A 10641-nucleotide genomic window follows, 5' to 3' on the forward strand; every position below is an offset into this window, starting at 1 on the left:
GATGACGTTTCAGAGAGAGTTGACGAGGGTGGTGAGGTTGATGGTACGTGTCTGGACATCAAAATTGTGTTTGAAAAGGTACCATAAACTAGACTTGGGGCAGCACAATGGCACAGTGGTTGGCACTGCAACCTCACAGCTCTCGCAACCCAGGTTCAGTTCTGGGTACTGCCTGTGCAGAGTTTGCAAGTTCTCCCTGTGACTGTGTGTGTTTCTGCTGGGTGCTCCGGTTTCCTCCCACAAGCAAAGACTGCAGGTTGATAGGTAAATTGGCTGTTGTAAATTGCTCCTAGTGTAGGTAAGAGAATGGTGGGGACGTGGTAGGGAATATGGGATTGCTGTAGGATTACTATAAATGGGTGGTGGTTGGTCAGCACAGACTCAGTGGGCCGGATGGCCTGTTTCAGTTTTGCATCTCTCTATGACTTGCTAACAAAATTCAAGCAGATGGGATTAAAGAGGCAGTGGCAGTGTGGATCCAAAATTGGCTGCAGGGTAAAAAGTAGGGTGAATGCTTGTTTTTCAGAATGGAGGGAGTTATACAGTAATGTCCTTGTTGTTGCAATATGTTCAATGTCAGACCCCGAGCTGTCCGAGGGATGGGGCAATTTGTGATGTTCCTGTGGTTGCAATATTTGCAGTGTCTGACCTTGATCTGTCACAGGGACGTGGCATTTATGAGGTCCCTGTGGGGTGCTGTTTGTTTGGTGTATCACACTGACCTGTCCCAGAGAGCGGGAAGGTTGTGATGTCCTTGTGGGTTGCAATCTGTTCAGTGTCTGACTCTGATCTGTACCAGAGATGGGGCAGTGTGTGATATCCTTGTGCATGTCATACAGGCCCACTGGTGTGTGGTTCCATCCTGATGCCAAGAAACAGAGCCCCATCTCTGGGCAAAAAGTCTCACTTCTCAAGGGGTGTCTCGAGAAGACACAGTGGCGCAGTGGTTAGCACCGCAGCCTCACACCTCTAGTGACCCGCGTTCGATTCTGGGTACTGCCTGTGCAGAGTTTACAAGTTCCCCCTGTGACTGCGTGGGTTTCTGCCGGGTGCTCTGGTTTCCTCCCACAGCCAAAGACTTGCAGGTTGATAGGTAAATTGGCCATTGTAAATTGCCCCTATTGCAGGTAGGTGGTGGGGGAATTGAGGGGATGTGTTAGGAATATGGGATTAATGTAGGATTAGTATAAATGGGTGGTTGATGGTCGGTACAGACTCGGTGGGCTGGAAGGACCTGTTTCAGTACTGTATCTCTAAATAAATAAATAAGAAGGCTGAGGCAGTAAACCTGGACAGTAAATCCGGAGTGGAGTCCTGGAGGCGGTTACCTGTGACTTATCAGGCAGTTTTCCAGCAACTCCGACAGCAGAGCTGGTAGCAAACAGTACTGGTATTTTCCTTTCCTTTGGACAATACGAGCAATGCTGAGAGGGGGTCCTGATGCTCAGGGTCTCCATCCTGTTTGCCCAGGCCTGTGCCCTAGAGAGGACACTCCAGCTTTGTGGTTAAACATGAGCACAACCCGGGAATAAACAGTTACTGATTATAAGCTCTCTTTCAATTGGTGCAGAGTATGAGCGCCAGGGGTTACTTCGGACAGTGGGAGAGCTCTTAGTGTCTCATTGGATAGCTACCATTCACTCCAAGTTGGGCAGCCCCCAGTTAGTTAGGTGCTGTGAAGCCACGACCTGCTTGCTTCAATGGGTGCTTGGAGCTTAGAGAGTCATCTCTCAACAGGCGGATTGATTATCTATGCACCAAGAAAAACAAACTCAACAAAGAAGACACCAGTCCTTCGCATCACAAGCTGGAATGTAAGGACCATGTGTCCTTGCCTTACCGACAACCTTCTGCAGGTTGATGACACACACAAGTCAGCTCTGATCGACAAGGAACTCACAAGGCTCAATGTGGACATTGCTGTGCTGCAAGAAACTAGACTTGTTCAAAGTGGATCCCTCAAAGAGAAACACTACACCTTCTTCTGGCAGGGGAAAGCCCAAGAGGCAACTCGTGAGCATGGAGTGGGGTTCACAGTAAAATACACGCCACTTCAGATGAGTGAACCACCCACAGTAGGCTCAGAGAGACTTCTTACTCTTCACTTGACAACAAGTGTGGGCCCAGTTAATCTCATGTGCATCTATGTCCCGACACTCACCTCCACCCCAGATGTCAAGGATCAATTCTATGTGACACTTGACACTGCCATCAGTAGAATTCCCAGCACTGAGGGACTGTACCTTCTAGGAGACTTCAACAAAAGCTTGGGTACTGACTACACAGCTTTGCCAATGTGCATAGGGCACCAGGGGATTGGCAAGATGAACGAAAATGGACAGAGATAGCTGGAGCTATGCTGTCACCATGGATTCTGTGTGATGAACAGCTACTTCCAGGTCAAGCTGTGCTGCAAGGTGTCCTGGAGACATCCGAGATCATGCCATTGGCACCAGCTAGACCTTATCTTCACCAGACATAACACCCTCAGCAGTGTCCTCATCACTCGCAGCTATCACAGCGCTGACTGTGACACTGACCACTCCCTGGTGTGTAACAAGGTCAGGCTTCAGCCAAGGAAGCTTCATCCATCCATGATGAAAGCTCGTCTTCTGATCAACACTTGCCGAACCACTGATCCAGAAAGGACCCAGGAGTTCCTCAACATCCTTGATCAGGCTGGTTTGAGGCTTATTGGACTGAAATGGAGTCAGTTACTGTAACTAAGAGGAGAGCCCTCATGAACTACAAACAAGTCCCCAGCAAACAACATCTAAATGCTCTCAGAGCTGCCAGAATCAAGTCTCTGCAGACTGCTCGGCACTGCACCAATCAATACTGGTTAAAACTCTGCTGATGAATCCGGGGATGCTAGAGGGATGTATGAAGGAATTAAGAAAGCAATGGGCCCAGTAGTAACTAAATCAGCACCTTTTGAAGACAAAGAGAGGGGTGATCATCACTGAACCTAACAAGCAGATGGAAAGGTGAGTGGAGCATTATCTTGAACTCTACATAACGGAGAACATTGTCATTGAAGTCGCTCTCAGTGCCATTCCAGACTTCCCTGTCATGGATGAACTGGACAGTGAGCCCTCCATAGTCGAGCTCAACAAGGGCTCAAAACATGCGTGCTGCAAACATTGTCACCTTGTACAAAATTAAGGGGGATCGCAGTGACTGCAGCAATTATCGGAGCCAACTACTCAGTTCCACTCACCTGCTCGATCCCTTTCCTCCTGCAAGTTCCTTTGCTTCAGGTATCCATCCAATTTCCTTTTCAAATCATTGATTGTCTCTACTTCCACCACACTCATGGGTCAGGACATTACCACTCACAGCATAAAAAAATTCCACCTCACCCAAGGATGGGAAATATTTATATCTTCTATATTTAGCTTATTCCGTATCTCTACGAGAATAGAATGGCAGTCAACATGAAAGGGAACCCAAAAATCTTCGAGCAGTATATAAATAATAAGCAGGTAGTCAGCGGTGAAGTGGGCCCCATTAGGGACAAAGAGGGCAATATATACTTTGAGCTGCAGGGCAATGTTAATCTAGTTAATAAGTACCTTGTATCAATGATCACTAAGGAAGTGGAATTTGACAAAATATCAGGAGAAGTGGAGAGTGTAGAGGCAATGGAGAGGGTACAAATTGAGAGAGGGAGGTACTGAAAAGGCTGGTTATGCTTCAGAAAGATAAATTACCTGGTCCGGATGGCTTTCATCCCAGATTGCGAAAGGAAATGTGGATGCAGATAACAGAAAGGCTTGCTATAATCTTCCAATCTTCCCTGGATACGGGGGAGGTGTCAGAGGATTAAACAGTGGCAAATGTGACACCCTTATTCAAGAAAGGGTGTAAGGACAGTCCGGGTAACTACAGGCTAGTTAGATTAACAGCAGTGGTGGGTAAGGTTTCAGAAAGAACAATCAGGGAAAAAATCAACAGTCACTTGTAGAGGTTTGAGTTAATTAAGGAGAGTGAGCATGGATTTATACATGGGAGTTCATGCTTGACTAATCTCAATGCATTTTTTGATGAACTAACAGAGAAGGTTTATGAAGGGCATGCAGTGGATGTTGTTTATATGGATTTTAAGAAACGGCACATATAAGGGTGATTAACAACATTGAGGTTCATGGAATAGGAGTGTCAGTGTCCAATTGGATAGAAAATTGGCTTAAGGACAGAAAACAGCAAGTCATAATAAATGATTCATTCTCAGACTGGAAGGTTGTCGACAGTGCTGTTCCCCAAGGGTAACTGCTGGAACCACTGCTTTTTACTTGCGACAAATAAATGACTTGGATCTTGGAATATAGAGTAGAATCTCAAAATATGCCGATAACACCAAACTTGGAGAAGTGGCAAACAGTGAGGATGAAATGAACCACCTGCAACAAGACAGTGATAGGCCAGCAGAATGGGCAGACAGGTGCAGATGGATTTTAAGAGTGACTAGTGTGAGGTGATGCATTTTAGCAGAAGGAATAGGGAGAGGCAATATATACTTAATGGCACAGTTCTAAAGAGTGTGCAGGAATAGAGGGACCTGTTCACTGAACAATGAACAACGTGAACAATTACTTCTTGTTGTGTGCTCTCAGATTTGTCACCTTCAATGTACTGGAGTGAGGTGACATCTACTGGCAGAAAGCAAGAACTGCAATCAAGCAGCAGAAATTCCATCGTCTGTCAGGGTGAAAGAAACATTGCAATGTGAGGAAATAGTGAATGGGTTTGATTGGGCTGATGGAGACATGATTCCACTTGTGGTGGAGTCCAAAGCAAAGGCCAGAAATATAAAATTGGCATTATTAAAAGATATGAGGAATTCATGATAAATGTATTTAGGTAGTGAGTGGGTGGAATCTAGATAAAATAGAAAGTGAGATTGGGTGGACAGAAGCAGTGTGAAAGGATGGCTCAAACAAAAGGTAAACGCCCTGAAAGGTGAACTCTGTTTCTCTCTCCACAGATGCTGCCAGAGTTTCTGAACATTTCCAACACTTTCTGTTTTTATTTCAGAATTTGCAAGATGTTGCTTTGCTCTGAAAAAAAATGGATGGTCGGCTTTGGCTGCCAGTGAAATTCCACAGGAGCTAAAAGGAAGTTCTGATAACAGTGGCATGTTGATCTAGGGGTATGATCCTTGCTTAGGGTGAGTGATTAATTAATGTGTGAGAGATCCTGGGTTCAAATCCTAGACAAGCCCTTCTTCATTGGCATTTTTAGTTTAAGGTCATTGATTGGTTTCAGCCTTGCAGAAGGCGGAATTGATTTCCATATGGAGCCTGCTTGAGGACCAGAGAGCTGGATTCAAAGAGCTTGATTAACTAAATGTACAGATAGCCAAGTGGGAATATAAAGTTGTTGCAGTAATTGTGACCTGACTCCAAAAACAACAGGACTGGGTTCTGGACTGGAATGGAATGGAATTCTTCAGTGTTTCTGCTGTTTGGCTTGCATTGACTCATCGATTTTCTTGTTTTTCACTTTGTCGATGCCTTTGAATAATTGTGGATCCTTCTTCAGATTGTCATCTTTCACCAGGTAGTTCTGACCTCTGATGATGATGATCGTAATGAGCTTCAACTCACTGATAGTTTTGGAACTGAACAGATTTCCTTTGCTTGAGTCTACAACATGGAACTCAGTCTGACATGTGGACCCATGGGAGGATTTGAATGCCACCCCTGCGTTGAAGAATACAGTTGCATCCATCCAATAAGAGACCGAGTAGAAGTGACAGTTCAGTCAGTCAAACATTAAACTTTTAATTTCAGGGTGGTGAGTTTGAGTGCCATTTTGTTTTTCCCTTTTTTAAGGCTTCATTAGCAGAGAGTACAAGGAGTGTTTGAAATGAAATTCAGCAAAAGTATGAGAAAGTCTCACTTTGATTCGGGTCTCATCTCTCTGCAGCATCTCGCTGTGAAATATTGAACTTCATCTCATTTCATTCTCAGCTCGGGGTCAGTGCGGCTCAGTGGGACTTCTGGCTGTCTCCTGCTTCACAATCCATCAGTGCTGAGAAAGCAATGGGGAATATTATTCAAAGCTCTGTAACCAGAGGACACCGATTTAAGGTGAATGGCAAAAGAACCAAAGGCAACATGAGGAAAAACTTCTTTTGCACAGCGAGTGGTTAAGATCTGATATGCACTGCTTGAGAGTGTGATGGAGGCTGATTCAACCATGGCTTTCAAAATGGTATAAGATAATTATCTGAAGTGGAAAAATTGCATGTTTTCATGGAATACATGAGTCTGTGGCATGAGCTGAGTTGCTCGTGCATAGAAGCAACACAAGCACAATGAGCTGAAAGACTTCCTTTTGTTCTGTAACTATTCTATGATCTATGATTCTTTTCAGAGTGAAATCAACACTCACATACAAGAAACTGACAGGTACACTGTAAACTTCGCATTACCAGACAAGAAATTGACAGATACAGTGTGAAACCCACAGTCACGTAGCAGCGGTTGGCAGGTAACGTGTAAAAATCTTTCTTTCATATCCCAACTGCAAGGTACAAAGGAAATTAGGTACAAACCCAGGCTCACACTTCAAAGACTGAGAGATACAAAGCAAAACACATACTCACCTACAAGTACAGAGAAGAAGACACACTCAGAGGAGGTGCAGATTAAAGACACATGCATGGAACAGAAACTGATAGGGATAGAATCAAACCCTTTCTCACTTCTCAGAAACTGATAGATATAGACAAAAGCTGATGATCACATACAAGTTGTTGAAAGATATGTGGTGAAACTCACAGAGCAATAGCAGAAACAAACAAGTACTGAATAATACCCACAGTCACAGACCAAAAACTGAAATATACTGAGTTAAACACCACTTTCTCACACCAGAAACTCATGGCTACAAAGTGAAGCACTGACAGGTGTAAAAGAAAACACTCACGACGATTCCAGGTCATGAAATGTACGTCATAAAACCTTTCAGCTGAAAGAATAGCATTAATGACAGGTGTTATACCCAGAATGCTCAGCGGCCTAGAATCCGCCCTGTCTGTGACAGGAGCGGGGCGCGCAGGCGCGGTAGAGAGCTTTGTCAGCAGCAAGAGCTGCGGGTTCGGAGTTGGATATTCACAATGTGCGAGAAGACTTTGCGGGCTCACACAGCTGGAGCAGGGCCTCAGGGCCACAATAAGATGGAACAATCCCATCTGTATCCCTGCGGATGGCGGTGGTGAAGCTTTTCCCGGTGAGGCTTCCCGAAACGGCGTCAATAAATGGATAAGAATTGGGGACTGGTTCGGGAGCGTTTTTTTATTCGTTCGTGGGATGTGGGCGTCGCTGGCTCGATCTCAGCTCGAGTAATGTGTCCAGTTCTGGGCACCAGGCTTTAGAAAGGACATCAACGCTTCTGAGACAGTTCAGAGGAGATTTACTAGAATGATCCCAGAGATGCGGGGTGTCAGTTCTCTGGACAGGCTGGTGAAGCTGGGATTGTTCTCTTCAGAGTAGAGAAGGTTAAGGGAAGATTTAATAGAGGTGTTCAGAATCATGAAGGATTTTCATAGGGTAGAGAGGGAGAAACTGTTTCCACTGTCCTGGGGGTCAGTAACCAGAGGGCACAGATTTAAAATAATTGGCCAAAAATGTCAAGGGGAGGTGAGGAGAGATCTTTTTACCCAGTAACTGATTCGGATTTGGAATGAATTGTCTGACAGGGTGGTGGAAACAGATTCAATTATAACTTTCATAAAGGAATTGGACAAATATTTCAAAGTGAAATTCTCCAGGATTATGGGGAAATAGGCAGGGGGTTGGACTAATTGCATCTTTTTGTCAGAGAGTCAGCAGAGACACAATGGGGCCGAATGGCCTCCTTCTGTGCTGTATGATTCTATGAACATAAGAACGAGGAGCCTGAGTCGGCAAGTCAGCCCCTCGAGCCTGCTCTGCCATTCAATACAATCATGGCTGATCTCATCACGGCAGTTCTTGTTTCTTGCCAGTAGATGTCACTTCACTCCAATACAGTGAAGTTTACAAATCTGAGAGAGACACAACAGGAAAGAATTGTTCACATTATAGTGAATGTGTGGGATTTAGAAATACTAGGAGTGGAGACGAGTTATTACTTGTCTGCTCGATCCCCATAGCCCTGTAAAATTATTTCCTTCAAGTGCCCATTCAAATTCCTTTTGTAATCCTCGATTGTCTCAATTTCCACTGCCCCCGTGGGCAGCGAGTTACAGATCATCACCAATCATTGTAAGAAAGTTCTTGCGCACATTCCCCCTGTATCTCCTGTCCAAAACCTTCAATCTGTGTCCCCTAGTCCTTGTACCAATAGTTAACGGGAACAATGTTTCCTTGCCAACTTATTTAAAACTGTCATAGCCGAAAACACATCTATCAATTCTCCCCTCACTCTCCTTTGATGCAGGTAGAACAACCCTAGCTTTTCCAACCTAACCTTGTAACTAAAATCCTCCATCCCTGGATCCATTCTGGTGAATTTCCTCTGCATCCTCTCAAGGACGCTCACATTCTTTCTTAAGTGTGGTAAGCAAAACTGGAAGCAACACGCCAACTGGGGCCTAACCAGAGCTTTATAATGGTTCAGCATAACTTCCCTGCTTTGTACTCAATGCCTCTTTTTTTCAAGCCCAAGATCCCATATGCTTTGCGAACCACTCTCGCAATATGTCTTGCCACCTTCAAAGATTGATGCACATGAACCCCAAGTCCCTCTATTCCAACACACACTTTAGAACTGTGCCATTAAGTAAATATTGCCTCTCCCTATTCCTTATGCAAAAATACATCACCTCACACTTGTCACTATTAAATTCCATCTGCCACCTGTCTGCCCATTCTGCTAGCCTATCATTGTCCTGTTGCAGGCAGTTCATATCATCCTCACTGTTTGCCACTCCTCCAAGTTTGTTGTCATCGGGATATTTTGAGATTCGACTCAATATTCCAAGATCCAAGTCATTTATCTTTCGCACAAAAAGCAGTGGTTCCAGCACTGACCCTTGGGAAACACCACTGTCGACTATCCTCCAGTCTGACAAAGAATCATTTCATAAGACTCGCTGTTTTCTGTCCTTAAACCAATTTTCTATCCAATTGGACACTGACCCTCCTATACCACGAACCTCAATTTTGTAAACCCCACTTTTATGTGGTACCTTGTCAAACGCTTCCTTAAAATCCATATAAACAACATCCACTGCATTCCCTTCATCAACCTGCTCTGTTAGTGCATCAAAAAATGCAGTTAGATTAGTCAAGCATGAACTCCCATTTATAAATCCATGCTCACTCTCCTTAATTAACTCGAACCTCTCCAAGTGACTGTTGATTTTTTACCCTGATTATTCTTTCTAAAACCTTACCCACCGCTGCTGTTAATCTAACTAGCCTGTAGTTAGCCGGACTGTCCTTACACCCTTTCTTGAATAAGGGCGTCGCATTTGACACTGTTTACTCCTGGCACCTCCCCCGTATCAAGGGAAGATTGGAAGATTATGGCAAACTCTTCCAGTATCTGCATCCGCATTTCCTTTCGCAACCTGGGATGCCAGCCATCCAGACCAGGTGATTTATCTCCCCTAAGGACAGCCAGCCTTTTTAGTACCTCCCTCTCTCAATTTGTACCCTCTCCATTGACTCTACTCTCTTCACTTCGACTGATATTTTGCCAAATTCCACTTCCTTAGTGATCACTGATGCAAAGTACTCATTAAGTAGATTAACATTGCCCTGCACCTCGAAGCTTATATTCTCCTTTTTGTTCCTAATAGGCCCGACTCAAACTCTTACTACCCACTTATCATTTACACGCTGCTCGAAGATGTTTGGGTTTCCTTTCATGTTGACTGTCGCTCTATTCTCATAGAAATAGAGAATAAGCAAATATAGAAGATATAAGTATTTCCCATCCTTGATGAGGTGGAATTTTTTATGCTGTGGGTAGTAATGTCTTGGCCCACGAGTGTGGTGGAAGCAGAGACAATCAATGATTTGAAAAGGAAATTAGATGGATACTTGAAGGAAAGAAACTTGCAGGAGGAAAGGGACCGAGCTGGTGAGTGGAACTGACTAGATAGCTCCGGGGAGAGCCAGCATGGACGTGATAGGCCAAACGACAACCTTATGTGCTGTAAATGACTCTGTGTTGTTTCTCAAATTCAATCCACTGGTGCTTGGTAAATAATCTCAAAGCAAATTGTGCAACCGGAAAATCAGAACCAAGACAAGGGACGCATAAGGAAGCAAAGTTGCTGAAACCCGAAATTGAACCAGGAACCTTTAGATCTTCAGTCTAACGCTCTCCCAACTGAGCTATTTCAGCCCGACGTTAACAGTGGCTTGGTGTCCTTGTTTTGGAAGAAAATACATACATTCAAGTTTTCCAAAAAATTTAAGAACACAACATGTGAGTAATATTCCCCATTGCTTTCTCAGTACTGATGGATTGTGAAGCGGGAGACAGCCAGAAGTGCCACTGAGCCGCACAGACCCCGAGCTGAGAATGAAATGAGATCAAATTCAATCTTTCATAGTGAGATGCTGCTGAGAGGTAAGAGTCCTGAATCAAAGCGAGACTTGCTCATTTCAAACACTCCCTGTACTCTCTGCTCATGAA

The 10641-nt window shown here is 44.4% G+C and overlaps 1 non-coding gene across 1 annotated transcript; it reads right to left on the reverse strand.

The window, feature by feature from the left end:
* Positions 1-10274: 10274 nt before the first annotated feature.
* On the reverse strand, positions 10275-10347 carry trnaf-gaa (transfer RNA phenylalanine (anticodon GAA)). The gene has a single exon. It is a non-coding gene; the product is annotated as a tRNA-Phe (tRNA).
* Between the last annotated feature and the right edge of the window lie 294 nt (positions 10348-10641).

This window comes from Heterodontus francisci, unplaced genomic scaffold (assembly GCF_036365525.1).
Source record: "Heterodontus francisci isolate sHetFra1 unplaced genomic scaffold, sHetFra1.hap1 HAP1_SCAFFOLD_86, whole genome shotgun sequence".
NCBI lineage: Eukaryota > Metazoa > Chordata > Chondrichthyes > Heterodontiformes > Heterodontidae > Heterodontus > Heterodontus francisci.